The sequence below is a fragment of the Felis catus genome, chromosome A3 (genome assembly GCF_018350175.1).
Source record: "Felis catus isolate Fca126 chromosome A3, F.catus_Fca126_mat1.0, whole genome shotgun sequence".
Classification (NCBI taxonomy): Eukaryota; Metazoa; Chordata; class Mammalia; order Carnivora; family Felidae; genus Felis; species Felis catus.
This window is the reverse complement of record NC_058370.1, coordinates 109,031,354-109,047,389: the sequence shown is the minus strand read 5'-3', so window position 1 is coordinate 109,047,389 and position 16,036 is coordinate 109,031,354. Positions and strand designations below refer to the sequence as shown.

Here is a 16,036-nt window from a genome sequence, read left to right as displayed (position 1 = left end):
CTTCAGAGGAGTGCTGCTCTCCCAGAGGGTGTTTTATCGGCCACTGTGTTAGTCTGTTTGTGGGAAGAGCCACTCTGCCTGGTTACAAGTCTCAGAATATCAGAATAAGTGGCATTTTCTTCTGTTTCTTAAGTCCAAATTGGGAAAGAAAAAATTAAAAAAACCAGATCCAGCTCTCCTCCTTTTCTTACTTTCTCCCGGTTGGACTTGCTTTGGTCAAGAAGTCATTCCTGGGGGCACCTGGGAGACTCAGTCAGTCGTTTAAACATTCAACTTCAGCTCAGGTCATGATCTTGCAGTCCGTGAGTTCAAGCCGGGCTCTGTGCTGACAGTTCAGAGCCTGGATCCTGCTTCTGATTCTCTCTCCCTCTCTCTCTGCCACTCCCCTGTTCACACACACACACACTCTCTCTCTCAAAAGTAAATAAACATTAAAAAAAAGAAGAAGAAGTCAGTCTTGGCCTGAAGCTCAATCTCCTTGGAAAATGGCTGGTACCCCACTTTCTTGTTTTCACTGGGAAAGGTGACTGAAGAAGTCATGGTTCTCAGTTGCATAACAGAAATCCAAACTGGCTAATTTAAGTAGAAAAGATATTTATTGAAGAATGTTAGGTAGTTCACAGACTCTCTGAGAGGGCTAAAGAAACAAGCCTAGAAACAGCTAGAATAACACCCTAAATCACACCACAAAAGTGGTCCCAGGGAAACACCATTTTTGCCACTCCTGTGTTCAGACACTCCAGCTCACCCCCCCCCCCCAACATCCCCAGCTAGGGCCACGGACACTGCCCTGGGAATCGCGTCCACACCATCTAGGAAATGGACCAATCAGCTGCCACTCTCACTTAAATGGGTTCACACAGCACCTGCTCCTTACATAATCAACTTTAGAGTCTTTGGGGAGTGTGTCCCACTAAATAAACCAGGCTCATATGCTGGCCCCCTGGCAGCAAGGGAGGCTGGGAAAGCAAGTGTCAGATCTTCTCCTGTGGCAAGAAGATGGGGTGTGCACTCCACAAAGGATTAAATGATCAAAAAGGTATGACATATGTCTACCTCATTGATATACTTGGTTCTCTTGGCCAAATGCCCTCTCACTGCACCTCACTGCAACATTAATATCTAAGAGTGAAATCTTATAGTCAGTCCCCTTTTCACATGAGAAGATGAACTTAGGTTAACAGACTTGTCCAAGGTCACACGACTCAATAAATATTATTAAACATTTTAATAAATAAAGATTATTCAAACTCCCATGCCACACTGACTCCACTGGACTTCACTGTCTTTGTCCATTGGTTGCATCTGCTTTCCTAGTCTTTGTTATCTATATCCTCGTGTGTATTTCCTTTTGGTCTCATCTCCCCTGTTACATGGTAAATTCCCGTTCTTCTCCCCTCAACCCACTGAATTAAGCTAGGAGGGACCCCAGAGATCTGCCTCAGATGCAGCTGGTTACCCCTGCAACAGCCATTCACCTGTCTTCCCTCACTAACAGATCATGGGCTTTGTCCAAGAGACAATGGGCTGGGCTTTGGGAATGAATGGCGATTGGTCTAAGGATATGCATGTGACCCAGTTCTGGCCAATGGGATGTAAGGAGTAATCGGTCATGGAGCTTCTGGGGCCCCCCGCGTCATAGAGAGGTGTGGGAAAGAATAGTGCCTTTCTGCTGCCTTTCTTCTAGCTTGAAACTGAGTCCTGGGAGGACAGGACAGCTGCCACACTAACCACCCCATTGGGAATGCTGGAGTAAGACCATTTAACCTCCGCAAGGTGTGTATGCACATGTTCCTTAATGCTGCAGTGGGCTGCCTGTACCTTTGGCTCTCAGTTAACCTGGTCCTTCTCCCCACCTATCCACGAGTTCCAGCAGCAATTCGTCCCGGCCACCACCTCACCAGCCTGCCGTGTGCATCTCCTTTGGGCTTCCATCACCCCAGATTCCCTGACTGCCTTATCACCCCCCTGCCTCAAGGTACCATCCCTGCGCTCACCTGCTTCGTTCCACTCCTCTGGTGCCCCGCCTCATACTCCACCTTTGGCTGTCCCGAATACTCTCCTCTCAAGGAAACTTGACTTCAAAGTGGACAAAGTTCCCCTCACACCTAGAGGGAGGCGGTGGGATGCACCACACCGTAGCTGCAATAAATGCCACTGAGTTGTATGCTTTAGAATAGCTCATTGAATATATGTAAATTTCACTTTTAAAAAAGTGCCTTTACTCTAAACCTGTTTTGCTCACTCCATTCTTTACCGTTAAACCTGACCCTCCCTTGAAAGAATGCACCATTTCTCCGAATACACCTCATCTCTTGCTTCACTTGCCACCTCTCCCTACTCAATAGAAGTCCTCAATATTGGGGCGCCTGGGTGGCTCAGCCAGTTAAGCCGCTGACTTCGGCTCAGGTCATGATCTCTCACTCCGTGAGTTCGAGCCCCACATGGGGCTCTGTGCTGACAGCTCAGAGCCTGGAGCCGCTTCAGATTCTGTGTGTCCTTCTCTCTCTGCCCCCTCTGCCTCTCATGCTCTGTCTCTCTCAAAAATAAATAAACATTAAAAAAAAAAAAAAGTTCTCAATATCAAGTCCATGAAAGGACTGTGAACTCCCTCAAAGTATTTGCAAAACTTTCAACACTGTATGTGCCATTACAAATATTTTAAAGGGGACTGTGATCTCCAAAAATATTAATGTAAAACACATGTAAAAAGGGGGGGGGGAATTGATGTATATTTGTATATATACGCATAGAGTATATCTAGAGTAGTAGTTCACAAGCTTCAGCGTGACCAGAATCACCAAGAGGGCTTATTAAAAACAGATTTCTGGACCTCCCCTCACAACTTTCTGAAAGTTTGGGGTGGGGTCTGAGAATTTGCATTTCTAACAAGTTCCCCAGTGATTATTTTGCTACTGGTCCAGGGACTAAGGCTGTTGTGAGCTCCATAAAAACTGTTAATATAATTGCCTCCAGGGAGGGGGAACGTTGTTGGCTGAGGGCACAGATGGAAGGAATTTTCACTGTGTGCCCGTCTATATCTTTTGAATTACTATGTGATTATATTACCTGCTCAGAAACAAACTTGAGATTAAAAACAAAAAAAGAGAGAAAAAAAAGAAATGAGAACATCACTAACCTCTTTAAATAACAAGAGACTCTTCTAGAAGGTCATCACCCTCTCCCTCTTTCTCCTTTGCTTCTCATTCATATGCTGTGCATCCACTCAATGTTACTTTATTCAAATAACCCCTGCTGCTGGGTAGCAGAGCACATTTCCACCTTCCAAGAGGAGTCCTACTTGCGTTCAAATAGCTGAAAAGCACACTGACAAATTCAGTTGTCTATCTAAGAAAATAAAACAATAATGAAATACTGTTTTCCACCAATGAAATGAAAAGTTATTAAATATCCGAAATATGTTGGCAAGCATTGGGGAACACAGACTTTTTGCACTACTGGTAGGAGCAAAAATTGGATCATCTCTAGAAGGCAATCTGGCCTTTAAAAATGTGCACAGCCTTTGACCTAATTAATTCCACTTATAGAAATAAATCCTAAGGAAGCAGCGAGAGATGCATAAAAGCATTTATAATTAAGGATGTTCATCTCGGCATGAAAGACCAGAAAAAACCTCAATGTTGAACAGTCAGTGTTTATGAAATATACTGTGCCACATTTATCATGGAATCCAATATAACAATAAAAAATCATATTATAAAAAGATGCCTAACGACATGGAAATGTGTTCCTGTTGTATTATCAGGTGACAGAATATAAATCCAGTGACAAAACAGCACTGCAGTATGTTTGGAAAATTATGAATACACAAAGTATTTAATAGCGGTTATCTCTGAGTACAATGATTATAGGTGGATTTTTATTTTCATTGTGCTCATCAATATTTTCAAACTTTCCACACGGACTGTATCTTGCTTTTATTTAAAAAAAAAAAAATGGGGGAGGGGTCTTAAGTTGACATTAACTATGCTTCCTAGTATGAGAACCATCATAACCGGTCAGATACGAGGCCTCTGAAGGAGAGTCCTCGGGAAATGCGGTCAACTGCCCGTCCTGAGACACCGCTCCCTTGGGCTGCGCAACAGCTTTTCACTCCAGTTTCCATTTCTGCTGCTGCTGGTTATCAGGGCAGCACCCACGGGAGGCACCACAGTGGTGCCCAGCCCATGGCCAAGGCCTCAGCAGAGCCAGCAGTATATGAGTCCACCCAAAGCAGCGGCTGAGGGCAAAACATGGGTGCGGGTTCTAAGACAGGAGAGTGGGTCCCAACCTGCATCCTGGAATGCTGGGTGGTTTGTGGTTAACCACACGCCCTGAAGAGCCGGCAGGCTTGAGGCCAAGTGAGAATGGAGTGTGGGAGTGAGTCATGGGAGTGAGAAAAAAAGAAGTGTAGTAATTAAGACGGAGACTTAAGTCGAAACAGTGTAGGAGTCGATACAGGTGGGGATACAGACTGACTTAGGCTAACTTTGAAGAACCAGTTTTTCCACCAGGGAACTGGATTTTTATAGGTTTCGTAGCCTCCCCCACCATGCTTACACAGAGCCATTGTTTAAAACAACACCAAAAAGGAGCCCCTGGGTGGCTCAGTGGGTTAAGCATCCGACTTCGGCTCAGGTCATGATCTCTCAGCCTGTGAGTTCGAGCCCTGCGTTGGACTCTGCTGACAGCTCAGAGCCTGGAGCCTGCTTCAGATTCTGTGTCTGCCTCTGTCTGCCCCTCCCCTGCTCACGCTCTGTCTCTCTCTGTCTCAAAAATAAACATTAAAAAAATTTTAAAACAACACCAACAAAATTGTGATTCTGAGAAAATGCCCAATCTGAAGAACTTACATATGATTCAGGCCTCAAGGGGACTTCTTAATATTTGCAAAGCCCCTAACGTTTTTCTTCACAGCCATTGTCCAAGGTAGACTGGCCATGGCACGGGCCCTAGACTTTAAAAAAAGAAAACAGCTGAGGAATTAAAGTCAAGTTTCTACAACTCGGCCATGTTGAAAAGTGACACTACAAGATCTCTCGTGTTGGTTAGTTTATGCCTCAGGTAGTTTCCAGTTCCAACTTCTGTGAACTTCCATGTGCTGATTTTTTTTTTTTTTTTTTTTTTTTTTTTTGCAAAGATTAAAGCTGTGATTCAGTAGAAGGAGCACAGGATTTGGAAGAACTACTACCCACCCAACTCTGCAACCGTCCAAACACCATGCAAGTTGAGTACTAGCCCCGCACTTGAGAGAGTCGATTAACCTGTTTGAGCGGTAGTTTCCTTGTACGTAAAGTATGTACATTTCCTCCAACAGAAATTTATTGAGCACCTACTCTACCTCAGAGACTGTGCTAGACACTGGGGACCCGGCCGTGAGCCAGTTCCCACCGCCATAGGGATTAAATCGTTTTATGGCCACAGTCTGTCTCTCCACTCGTCAAGCTAAAAATGCTTTTTACATTTTTGGATTAGTGACATAATTAAAAGAAGGCTATTTTGTGACTTGTAAAAAATTATATAAAATTGCAGTTTCAGTGTCCACCGACCAAATTTCATTAGAACAGGATCCCATTCATGAGCTGATGTAGTGTCTGCCGCTGCCTCCATGCCCCAGGGGCAGCGTTGAGCAGTAGTAACGGAGATTATATAACCCACAAATCTGCAAATATTTACTATCTGGCTCTTTACAGAAAAAAAAAATGTGCTTGGGGCGCCTGGGTGGCTCAGGCGGTTGAGTGTCCAACATCAGCTCGGGTCACGATCTCACAGTCCGCGAGTTCGAGCCCTGCGTTGGGCTCTGTGCTGACAGCCAGAGCCTGGAGCCTGCTTCAGATTCTGTGTCTCCCTCTCTCTCTCTGCCCCTCCCAAGCTCGCACTCTGTCTCCCTCTCTCTCTCCCTCAAAAATAAACATGAAACAAAATTTAAAAAAATTTTTAAAAATGTGCTTACCCTTGGACCAAGGTAACTATAGACTCAGAAAACCTCTCTGAAATTAAAAGAGGCGAGGAATTTGTTTAAAAGGTGAATATTGAAATGCTCCATTGCTTTACCTGGCATTTTGTAGCATCAGCTCCCAAAGCTTAGTGTTCCCAGGGCTCAATGGGCTGTGGGTCCCTACCCAGCGAAAGAAGCAGGTGGCTCAGGAACTTCAGTGGCTCCTGCCTCCACCTACACGATGCAGGCCCTCTAGCCCCTCCCAAGTCCCCCTGGCATTCCAGTCTTGGAGGGAGACTCCTGGGGTCTCAGACTGCCCTCTGGGAATACGTGGGTATTCTTGCCCGGGGCGCTGTTTCCATGACACCAGAGGAACAGGGACCATCATGGAGCTCCCCTTTCTGCTATCCTCACACGCAAGAGAGATGCTTTGCTGTACCGGAGCATAAGGACAATGCCCCTCCTCCATTCAGTGTCCCTGCAAGTGAACTTGAAAACCAAAGCACACAGCTACTGCTTCCATCTCCCTGAGATCGTGAGAAAATGGCCCCTTCAGCCCCTGCCTGCTGCCCGTCCCCGTGGCCTGGGAGAGGAGGCCAGAGTTCGGCACTGCCCTGCATCTGTGCAAATCTCTCCTCCTTCCCCTCCCCCAGCGTTGACTTTCCCCTCCCCTTCCCTCATGCAAACCACCTGGTGCCCCGTATTGACTGCTGAAGGGGTGTGCTTTGGTTTTATAATCGGCTGAATAATCTCTATGGTATGCAGATGGCGTTTCCTAATCCACCTCCCAGTCAGCCACCCACCCCCTGGTCTTTCTCCTGCCACACCTCTGTCACACACGAGTCAGGGAAGTCAGCCCCCGCCTCCTCAGACAGGCCCCAGGCAGGTCTGTTAACGCATCAGCGCCATGCCAGTATCTAGGCCCGGTATGCCACTGGTGCCAACATGGCAGGAGCCTCTGGTTCCCTGTTGGGGCACGCTGGCCTCCCTAACCATCAGGTTGGGGCCCTGACCTCCTGCCTGGCTGTAGTCTGCCCCTGCGGCATGGGCTGACCCCTGTCCCTGAATTCCCACCCACTTGGGCTCTGCCAGCGACATCCTGCTGTGAAGGCTCTGGTGTCCCCGGGTCTGTGAACCTCCTTTGGCAAAGGCCCTGCTCCACCCATCAGGACTCACGCACCATTTCTCAACCTTGCCTGAGCTCCTCGGGCCCAGTGCATCTTGCATGCATGACTGGGTCCGCACCCTTAACTGTCCCCTGCCCTCCAGTGCCTGGACTTCCCATCCCCAATTCTTAAGGAGCATCTTCAGCTCCCTTCTTTAGCCCAGAAATTCACCAGCTTGTGTAAGATAGGGGTTCTGGCATGGAACAACCCTTCTGTTCCATTAGTTAATTCCAGCCTTTTCCAGGCTGGCTTCCTTCCCTCACCCTGAAGGACCTGTGCCATCAATGTCCCAGCATGGCTCAGGGCCCAAACCCATTTAACTATGGTGGCAGCCGGGGTCATGGCTTGCTTCCAAGCTCTAGCAGAGCAGAACAAAAGGTGGGGAGACAGGTGGAAAAGGCAACTATCCACACACATCACACCGTCTCTGGGTGGGCTCAGAAACTGGGGTGGGCCCAGCTTAATGGGAAAAGGCAGCCAGCGACTCAGGAGACGAGGGGAGAGGAAGGGAGACAGAGCAGACCCGCGACCCTCAGCAGGGGCTCTTGGAGGAAAGGCACCATCTACATTTGTTTCTGTACCTTTAAGGAGGCAAGAAAGCAGAGACAAAGGGACAGAGGAGAGTGTGCACACAGGACTCTCAAGCGATTCGCCAAATCCCCCTGGCTTCCCTGCCCTATTTCCAAGTGTGTGGATAGATCCAGTTTCTCTGTTGTTCCTCAGTCCCTCCTAATCCAGGATATGATTATATGAAGCAGATTAAAGGTGTCTTTGACCAATCTAGGGCCTGCTGGACCTCTGGAACTGGTTTTGTGAGTCCGCGTTCATTTTAATTCCATTAGCAAACTTGGACTTGCTCGTGCTGACTACTGATTCTTGATGACAAAGTGAAAACGGATGCAAAGTTTTACAGCGAGTTTGTAACCTGTAAGGGGACTCTTTGTCCCTCCAGCAAGGCCCTTAAAAAGCAAGCTCTCAGAGGCTGGTGAGCAGAGAATGTTTCAGGAAAATTCTTTCATTGGGTGGGAAGTTGGATGGGGGACTTCCAGGGTCCCTTCTAACTCAAAGTTTCTATGTCTCTAAGGTTACTGGATGCCAACGTGCGGGGCCAGAAAGACCATCTAACAAAAGCGGTTTAAAAGAGACTTGACAACGGTGTTTTACCCAGAGCAAAGTGTGCCCAAACATTTCAAACCAGAGCTGTCGACAAAGAATGTGTTTGCAAACCAGACAGAATTTAAAATAAACTTGAGCCGGCAAATGATAAACCTTCCCTAAAAAGGTAATCAGATAGTGAGTGAACGAACTTTGGAAGTGGTGTTAGAAAAGATTTCTACACCATCCAACATGCTCTCACACTTTCACCTCCCAATGGATCTGTGCCCTTGTTTGGGGGGCAGGGGGTCAAAAAATTGGAAAAGTTAGGATTGTTGAGTCCTACTCAGCGGGCAACTGTGGGAAAGCAGCAAGCAATGGAATATGCCGTGACAGCTTGGAAAAGAAAAGCCAAACAGGCTAAATCCTGAGGATTGTGGTGCGGGAAGAAAGGCATAGAAGGTGGGCAAGGGGAGGTCCCAGGGCCGTGCGAGCAGGCATGGCAGGACACATCAGTCCAGCGGCTGGTACCCAGGGCAGGTGGGCAGGGAGTCGCTTACCCTTCTCTTCTCTCACTGACGCCATGCTAGATCTTCAAGGCACCATATTTGGAAAAGTCCTCCTTCCTCTGAGGCTCATACCATTCGTCTGCACTAACTTCAACCTTTTTGGCCTGGGGAGGGGAGGAAAATTTGGCTTTGACTAAATATATTTTTTTAATATTTTCACTGTGAAATAGATGGTCCTTACAAAAAAAGTGTGCCTGACATATATGTACAGTTCAAAGAATAAAAATAAAGCCGGGCACCCACACAATACCACCCAACTCAAGGAATTCGAATATGGCTGATACCTTGACACCCTTTGTGTACTTGCTCCTTTCCAATTGGCTCTCCACCCCCACCCCCTCCGGGCAAGCCACTGACCCCACACATGTGTTGTTCACTCCCTTGCTTTTCTTCCCAGTTTTAATCCATTTATAATGGATCCCTAACCACTATATTACTATATTACCACTATACTACTTAATGGTGCCTTTTGAAGTTCATATGATGAATCTATACTAATTTTTAAAAAATTAAAAAAAAATTTTTTTAATGTTTATATTTATGAGAGAGAGACAGAGAGACAGAGAGCGAGGAGGGGAGGGGCAGAGAGAGAAGGAGACACAGAATCTGAAGCAGGCTCCAGGCTCTCAGCTGTCAGCTCAGGGCCCACCGCAGGGCTCGAACTCACAAACCACGAGATCATGACCTGAGTCGAAGTTGGACACTTAACCGACTGAGCCACCCATGCGCCTCTGAATACTCAGTAATTATAGTCTTTCTGCTCTTTATGTTCCGCGGTATTTTTGAAATTCGTCCATGCTGATATATGTAGCAAGAGTTTATTCATTGTGTCTGCTACATAGGATTCCATTGTCTGATCACAGCACAGTTACTTCTCTATTCTATTGTTCATGGACATCTGGGTTGTTACCTTTTTTGGTTACTATAAACAAAGCTGTTAGGAGCATTCTTGTACATGGCTCCTATGGAACATGTGTAAGAATTCCCGAGGGCACAGCTACTCAGGGCATGATCCGCAGACCCGCTGCTAGGGCCCAGACTGCCATTGCCTTACGGTGAGTGAAGGGACTTGCACCAGAACATGAAGCAACTACATTTCTAAGTGCACTGTGTGGCTGGACTGGCACTTTTTCCGCAGCAGAACTCCGTTGCAAAGGAGCAGTTGAGTTACGTTCTGGCACAAGCGCCTCGTTTCCTCTTACCTCTGGTGCCTTGCTGAGCACGAGGTGCCCTTTCCCTTATTTCTTCACCTTCATCTACCGACTTCTGGGCCACCTCTCCCCAGCCAGTGAGGACTCTGGCTCCTCATTCAGTCTCCATGTTTTGCTCAACAAAAATCTGTTGAATGGATGGATGAATGGATAGATGGATGGATGAAAGAATGGTTTGCCCTTCCCCGCCCACACCTCTACCTCGGGAGCTTCCATGTTCTTCCACGAACCTCATCTCCCCAGTTGACTTGCCCCGGGTGGAGGAGGGGCAAGCCCTGACATGCAAGATGGGAGAATCAAAGACTTTTCTGGAATTTTTCATCCTGGAACCAGTAAAGGAAGTCGCTCTGTCTCCAGTGGGAAACCTACGATCCATCAGCAACCCTCTTCACCAGCTTGGGAGGAAGTAGGTCTGCCATGACAGAGGATTGAATCAAGGAGCAGAGAAACAGAGTAGAAACAAGAATAGGAGCTAGAACCTGGCAGCTCCTTGGTCCCTGATTCGACCATGCGGAGCCTGGCTGCGTGCCTCCTGACCTTTCCACAAGGTTACTCGGCCTCATTCTTGGCTTCTCCATTTTGCCCGAGCAGATTGGAACTGTGTTTCCATGTCTGGAAAGAAAATAAATACTCCACACTTCAGCCCTCATAAGCCGCAGAAAGCTGGAATCAAGATGGACCTTTGGACTGCAAAGCTGGCTTTTACGGATATTTTTGAAGAATGGCTGTCTTCTGGATTTGTGTTGGTACAAACACCAGACCAGAACCGAAACCAAACCAAGCAAAAAATTACAGGCAAATGGGAGATCGGAAGTCACCGTATTGTAGGAAGGGGTCACTCCAGTCTTTCTCAACACCACTCAGTGGTTTGCGTGGGGTACGGTCATGACCTCACGTGTCTCAACATTGATCTCACACCAGGCCTGCCAGGCCCTCTTTACCAGGGGTTTTCCTCTGTGGTACAGCATTCGAATTACCACGTGACACCACCAGGAAGGCTATTTTCCCCCATCCAAATAGAACCCACACGCATGTGGAGGGGAACACAGCTAAATAGCAAACGTCCAGGAAGCAAGTTTGACAGCAGCTCGGACAGTCGGGGATGCGTTGATAAAAGGAGACGAGAGGAAGCACTGAGCAAAGGGCTCTAAGAAATAGCAGGAGTCTCCTGAGGAACATTCGATCCAGCAATAATTGCTTTAAAAGCCAGAGGGGCTTCTAAATTATTTTACCGCAGAAATTGAAAGCTCTTTGCAGGCATTTCATCTTCATTCAACCCGAAGGTGAACATGAAACACAATTAAGTCACGATCGTGGTGTCAGGAGTGGATGGAACAGATCGGGCGGCCCCACCCCTCACTCCAAGATGAGCACCTCGAGTGTTCTTGGGTCACCTGGTCATGGTCGGTTCTGGGATCTGCCCAACCTGGGCATGCCCCTGTGGTAGATGATCTTGGCGCTCCTCCAAGACTCTCTCAGGTCTCTTTTGATGGGTTCTGCACCCTCCCTTCAATGTTTTCTCTCTCTTTACAGGGCTGCTTCCAGGCTATGGAAACCCCTTTTCCCCATGACCGGAAGAGCTGAAAGTGGCTGGCCATTTAACCCCCCGATCCCATGGCCCTTAGCCAATAAATGAGGGTGGGGGAGTGTGAAAGTCCCTTTTCTTGACTCAGACTGGAACAGCTCTATCTCTCCCACTGCTTGTGGGGAGCAGGTATTTGAGAACTTGGAAAAGTAAACAGTAGCAGGTGGACAGGGTGGGGAAAGACAGGGATTCAAAATACCACTGTCCTGGTGGTGAGTTTGCCATTATTTTTCCCTCTGATAGCTCCCTGCCTGCACTCAAAGCAGCTCAAAATCCAGAAAAGGACAGTGGGTCACAGATGGTGAGTGCTCCGGGGTGGGGACAAGGGGACACTCTAGTTTGGGCTCAAAGCAGAAAAGGGAATCCTAATGGTCAGAGAGAGGGGGCCAAGTGTACTATTTCACTGTTTTCTCTCTCTTCCTTTCTGCTTCTCTATGTCCCAGCCTCCAAGCAGTCCCATGACTGCTTGGTATATAGGGCAAGGTGTATAGTAACTGGTATACAGAACCAGGGCCTGGGATATAGTACCAAGGTCAAGGAGTACTAGCGATGAACACTGATGCACGAATGATATTTACTGAATGATATTTTTTGGCTCAGGATTGGCCGTCTCAGGTGTGGATGAATGATGTGGAAGCCAGAAGATGAGGTTAGAAAAGAAGGCTGTACTTCTGTGAGTCTTAGTTACCTACTCCCACTTGAGAGCATCACACATCATTCTCATTCCTCCTCCTTCTCTCTCCCTTCTTCTCCTCCCTCAGTCAAAAGAAGAGATGAGTGTGTATCCGGGAGGATGTGTTTTGCAGGAGTTGAAAACGAGTAGGACTCATTACCTCCCTCTCGGCTTCAAGCCCAGACTGAGAACCCTATTAAATAAGTCAAATAATCTGTAAGTTAACAAACGCTGTGAGTAGAAAGAGCACTGACCTTGGAATCAGAAGGCCTGGATTCAAACCACTGTTATGTCTCTTGTTAATTCAATGGCAGTGAGCAAACATCTTCTACTCTGTGGCCTTCAGTCTGTTCTTAAATTGCGTCTTAATTAGGGATAATAATACCTGCTGGAAGATTCATATGCTGACATCTGTGAAGACACCTGGTACATACTAGGTGTAAATATTGTGGGACTTGGTATTAATTTTTATCTCCTAGCGACTCAAGATTTAAGCTAGACGAAGTGAAGGAAACTCAAAACATGTCAAAAGTAGAATTTCAAAGCTGGAGTTGATGTGACCTCTCACCTGTGTGAAGATGAAACCGGGGTCCAGAGGGGTTAAGTAATTTATCTAAAGCCACCTAGTTAGTTACAAAGCTGGGGCTAGAATCTCGTCTTCACCAGCTGGTTCTCCGTGTTTTCCTGCTACCGCACGTGCCATTATGTTTGGTGAGTGAGTTAGGCCTGGCAGCCTCCTTCATGCCAGACTGGCAGTTCTCACAAAGGTGAATTAGGCTGAGAGCAACTGAGATGACAATATGTCATACAGCCCCAGCCGGCATGCCATACAAGTTAAAGGGATTTCAGGATCCAAGGGGAAAGAGAGGCCCTCTAATGAGCCCTACGGGATATTTGGCGAGGAAGGAAAGATAACAAATACCTGGTGTAATGGATTTACTATGCGACCCAGGCTCCTTGGGGTATGAGGAGAAAACAACTTTATTCTTTCTCACCATTACCTTTTAACCCCAATCCAGGGATCCCTCTCCCCAGCCCCGAATGACAGCTCAAGTGGGCCTATGCGCTTCCCAGCCACTTTCACAGTTAAGTAATTGTATCATTTTCAGATCTGGAAAAGGCACCGTCAGATCGAAACCAAGACATCTATCTCACGTCCAGTTTAAAGTACATCCCATCTCCGGGCGCCTGGGTGGCTCAGTCGGTTGAGCGTCCGACTTCGGCTCAAGTCATGATCTCGCGGTTTGTGAGTTCGAGCCCCACGTCGGGCTCTGTGCTGACAGCTCGGAGCCTGGAGCCTGCTTCGGATTCTGTGTCTCCCTCTGGCTCTGCCCCTCCCCTGCTCATGCTCTGTGTGTCTCTCTGTCTTTCAATAATAAATAAACGTTAAAAAAGTTTTTTTAAGTACATCCCATCTCCAGCTCCATCCCGAACTTCCAACTGCAGACAAGAGATAGAAGTAATTCAATGGTCGCTCTGCATTCTTTCTGCACTTGTCTCTCCCTCTGCTTCCCCCTGACCATATATCCAAGGTAAGGATGCCCAGGCTTATCCTGGGTAGTGGTGAGAGAGCTTGTGGTGGGAGAAACAGTAAGTGGGCCAAAAGGTCTTATTCAGCTGGTGCCGTTGTAATCTGCCCTTGGTGAGCTCTGTGTGGTCAGTGCCCAAACACTGGGTCTTCCTCAAAGAAAGGGCTTTTGTGGGTTTGCTCTCTAGTTCCTCCTCATTCCTCCAAAGCCACACTGATAGAATCCTCTTCTGCTGGGGCCACCTTCTCCTTATAGGTCATCTTCTTGGGCCAAAACTTTCAGGGCAACTCAAGCCAGATCTCCCCTTCCACTGGTGTCTGCCATATGCAGGAATTGAAAGCTGCCCCCAAGAACTTTCTCAAGGTCTCTCCAGTAGCAGCACGTGGCCACATCTCAACTGAGCTGCAGGAGAGGGACAATGGGAGATGTCAATTTCCCCTTACGGTTGCACCGTCTTCCATGTTAGTGTTTTTCAAACTCCCATCACTTGGCTTGAGTCACACGGGAAGGGAGGAGAAGCACATAGCACCCTGCCCACTGGGCCAACTGTTTTCATCCATTTCTCTGTCACTTTCTCCTTTTCTTGAATGTGGGCTGAAAAAGGATGATAGGCTAGGGTTTTTGAAGATATCTTTTAGTAAGCCTTAGTATGTCTCTTTAGGATACATGATACTGCTCGTTCACCTGGGGACCTCTCTAAGACCTGGAGCATCTCTATGTTCTGTCACACCAGACTTTTACATCATGGAATACGTGTAACTTGCGGGGATATAAAATATATCTGAAATTCTGATTCATCTGCCTCCTCTTTTGTTACTCATTGGAAAGGTAGGAATGAATCACTGTGGACCATTTTAGTTGGTTCAGTTAGCAGAAGCTTTGATGTCCTTCATGAGCCGATCCTCTCTGATCATAAAAGTTCTGGTCATAACAGGACGAAGACCATAGGTGGCATCTATTGGAAATCTGTGCCCTTCTACCTGAGCACAGAAGTAAAGGACCTTGCCCACAGAAGGGAGGCCCGGAGGGCCCGTGTGCCACCAGTGACCCCACACTCGTTTCCTTACTCCCAGACACACGCCAGCCTGAATGCAGATGCCCTTCTTGATTTGCTTTAGTCAGGAAAGGAGGAATTAACTTTCGAAGACATGAAGACACCTTTCACAATCTGAAGACAAGAAAGAATGGAGGGAGGAGGGGGGAGGGAGAGAGGAAAGGAACCAAAGATGGAACAGGGACATAGAGAAATTGGCATCATGAGGGAAATAAACCTCAGGAAGGGTAATGGGACCCCTTTTTTCTCCTCAAATCTTTCCCCGAAAACTCCAGCTTCACTTAATTTTTCATCTGTTTCAGAAACACTTAAAATTCTCACTTAAGATCAAAAAGGGTATTGTTAATAATGCATCCTACTTATATCATGCTTTCTACTTTTCAAAGTGTTTTGTGGCTTTCAATTCTCATAAGCAGCCTGTGGGGTAGATAGGGCAGGCACTCTCGTGATTGAAGTTAGCTAAGGTTCAGAGAAGTTCAGTGAATTATCCAAGGTCACACAGCCAGGTAGTAACAGAACCCAGGCTAGGAGTCAGAAACTCTTATGCCTCTTCCTGCTCTTTTCTCTCTGCTTCCTTGGATCACCTCTCAGGAAATGCCAAAGACGGTTTCAATGGTGTAAATTAAAACGTAGAGTCAGTCAAGTGGCTATAGAGTTCCCTCAGCATTAGTGTAGAGGACAGCTGTCAAAATGACAGTCCTGGGACATCTTGGACACTTTATTACCTAGACACCCAACTCTTCAAGAGACAGGTAGAAGCCTAGAGAACTTTGAGTCTAAACTTTTCATGGGAATAATGAAATCAATTAGCGTATCAACTAACATTTTCTGAATAGAAAATGCCACACTGCATCACACAGGAAGATGAAGCCTTGTTTTGCAAAATTTTTATTACTCTGTGTGTGTGTGTAATGTGGAAGGTTTATTTTTTTAACCATGGGTCACTGTCAAAAATATTTGGAAATTCTGCTTTACGGAATAAGTTCTAGCCAAACTTCTCGCTGTCACAGTTAAATGCTTTTACATTCCCCACAGATGTAAAATAACGAAAAAAATACTTTGGTTTTTTTTTTCATGCAATAAACAAAATTGGGGGCTATTTTAATAAAAATCTAATTAAGCAGAATGCTCAGGGAATTTACTGTCCTGGTTAATTGAATCTTTGAATCTCTGCATTAATGAGGACAGGTTGAAAACCCTGTCAAGACGCAGAATC

The 16,036-nt window shown here is 46.8% G+C and overlaps 1 long non-coding RNA gene across 4 annotated transcripts; it reads left to right on the top strand.

The window, feature by feature from the left end:
• Positions 1-1,638: 1,638 nt before the first annotated feature.
• LOC109498293 lies at positions 1,639-14,526 on the top strand. Of its 4 annotated transcripts, XR_002741252.2 has the most exons (6): positions 1,639-1,776; positions 5,141-5,295; positions 7,889-8,089; positions 8,189-8,386; positions 11,808-12,237; positions 13,347-14,526. It is a non-coding gene; the product is annotated as an uncharacterized LOC109498293 (long non-coding RNA). The 4 variants fall into 4 exon arrangements; XR_006595806.1 differs by lacking the exon at positions 11,808-12,237 and having other exon boundaries at positions 5,141-5,286; positions 13,347-14,525; XR_002741253.2 differs by lacking the exon at positions 11,808-12,237 and having other exon boundaries at positions 13,347-14,525.
• Positions 14,527-16,036: the final 1,510 nt, after the last annotated feature.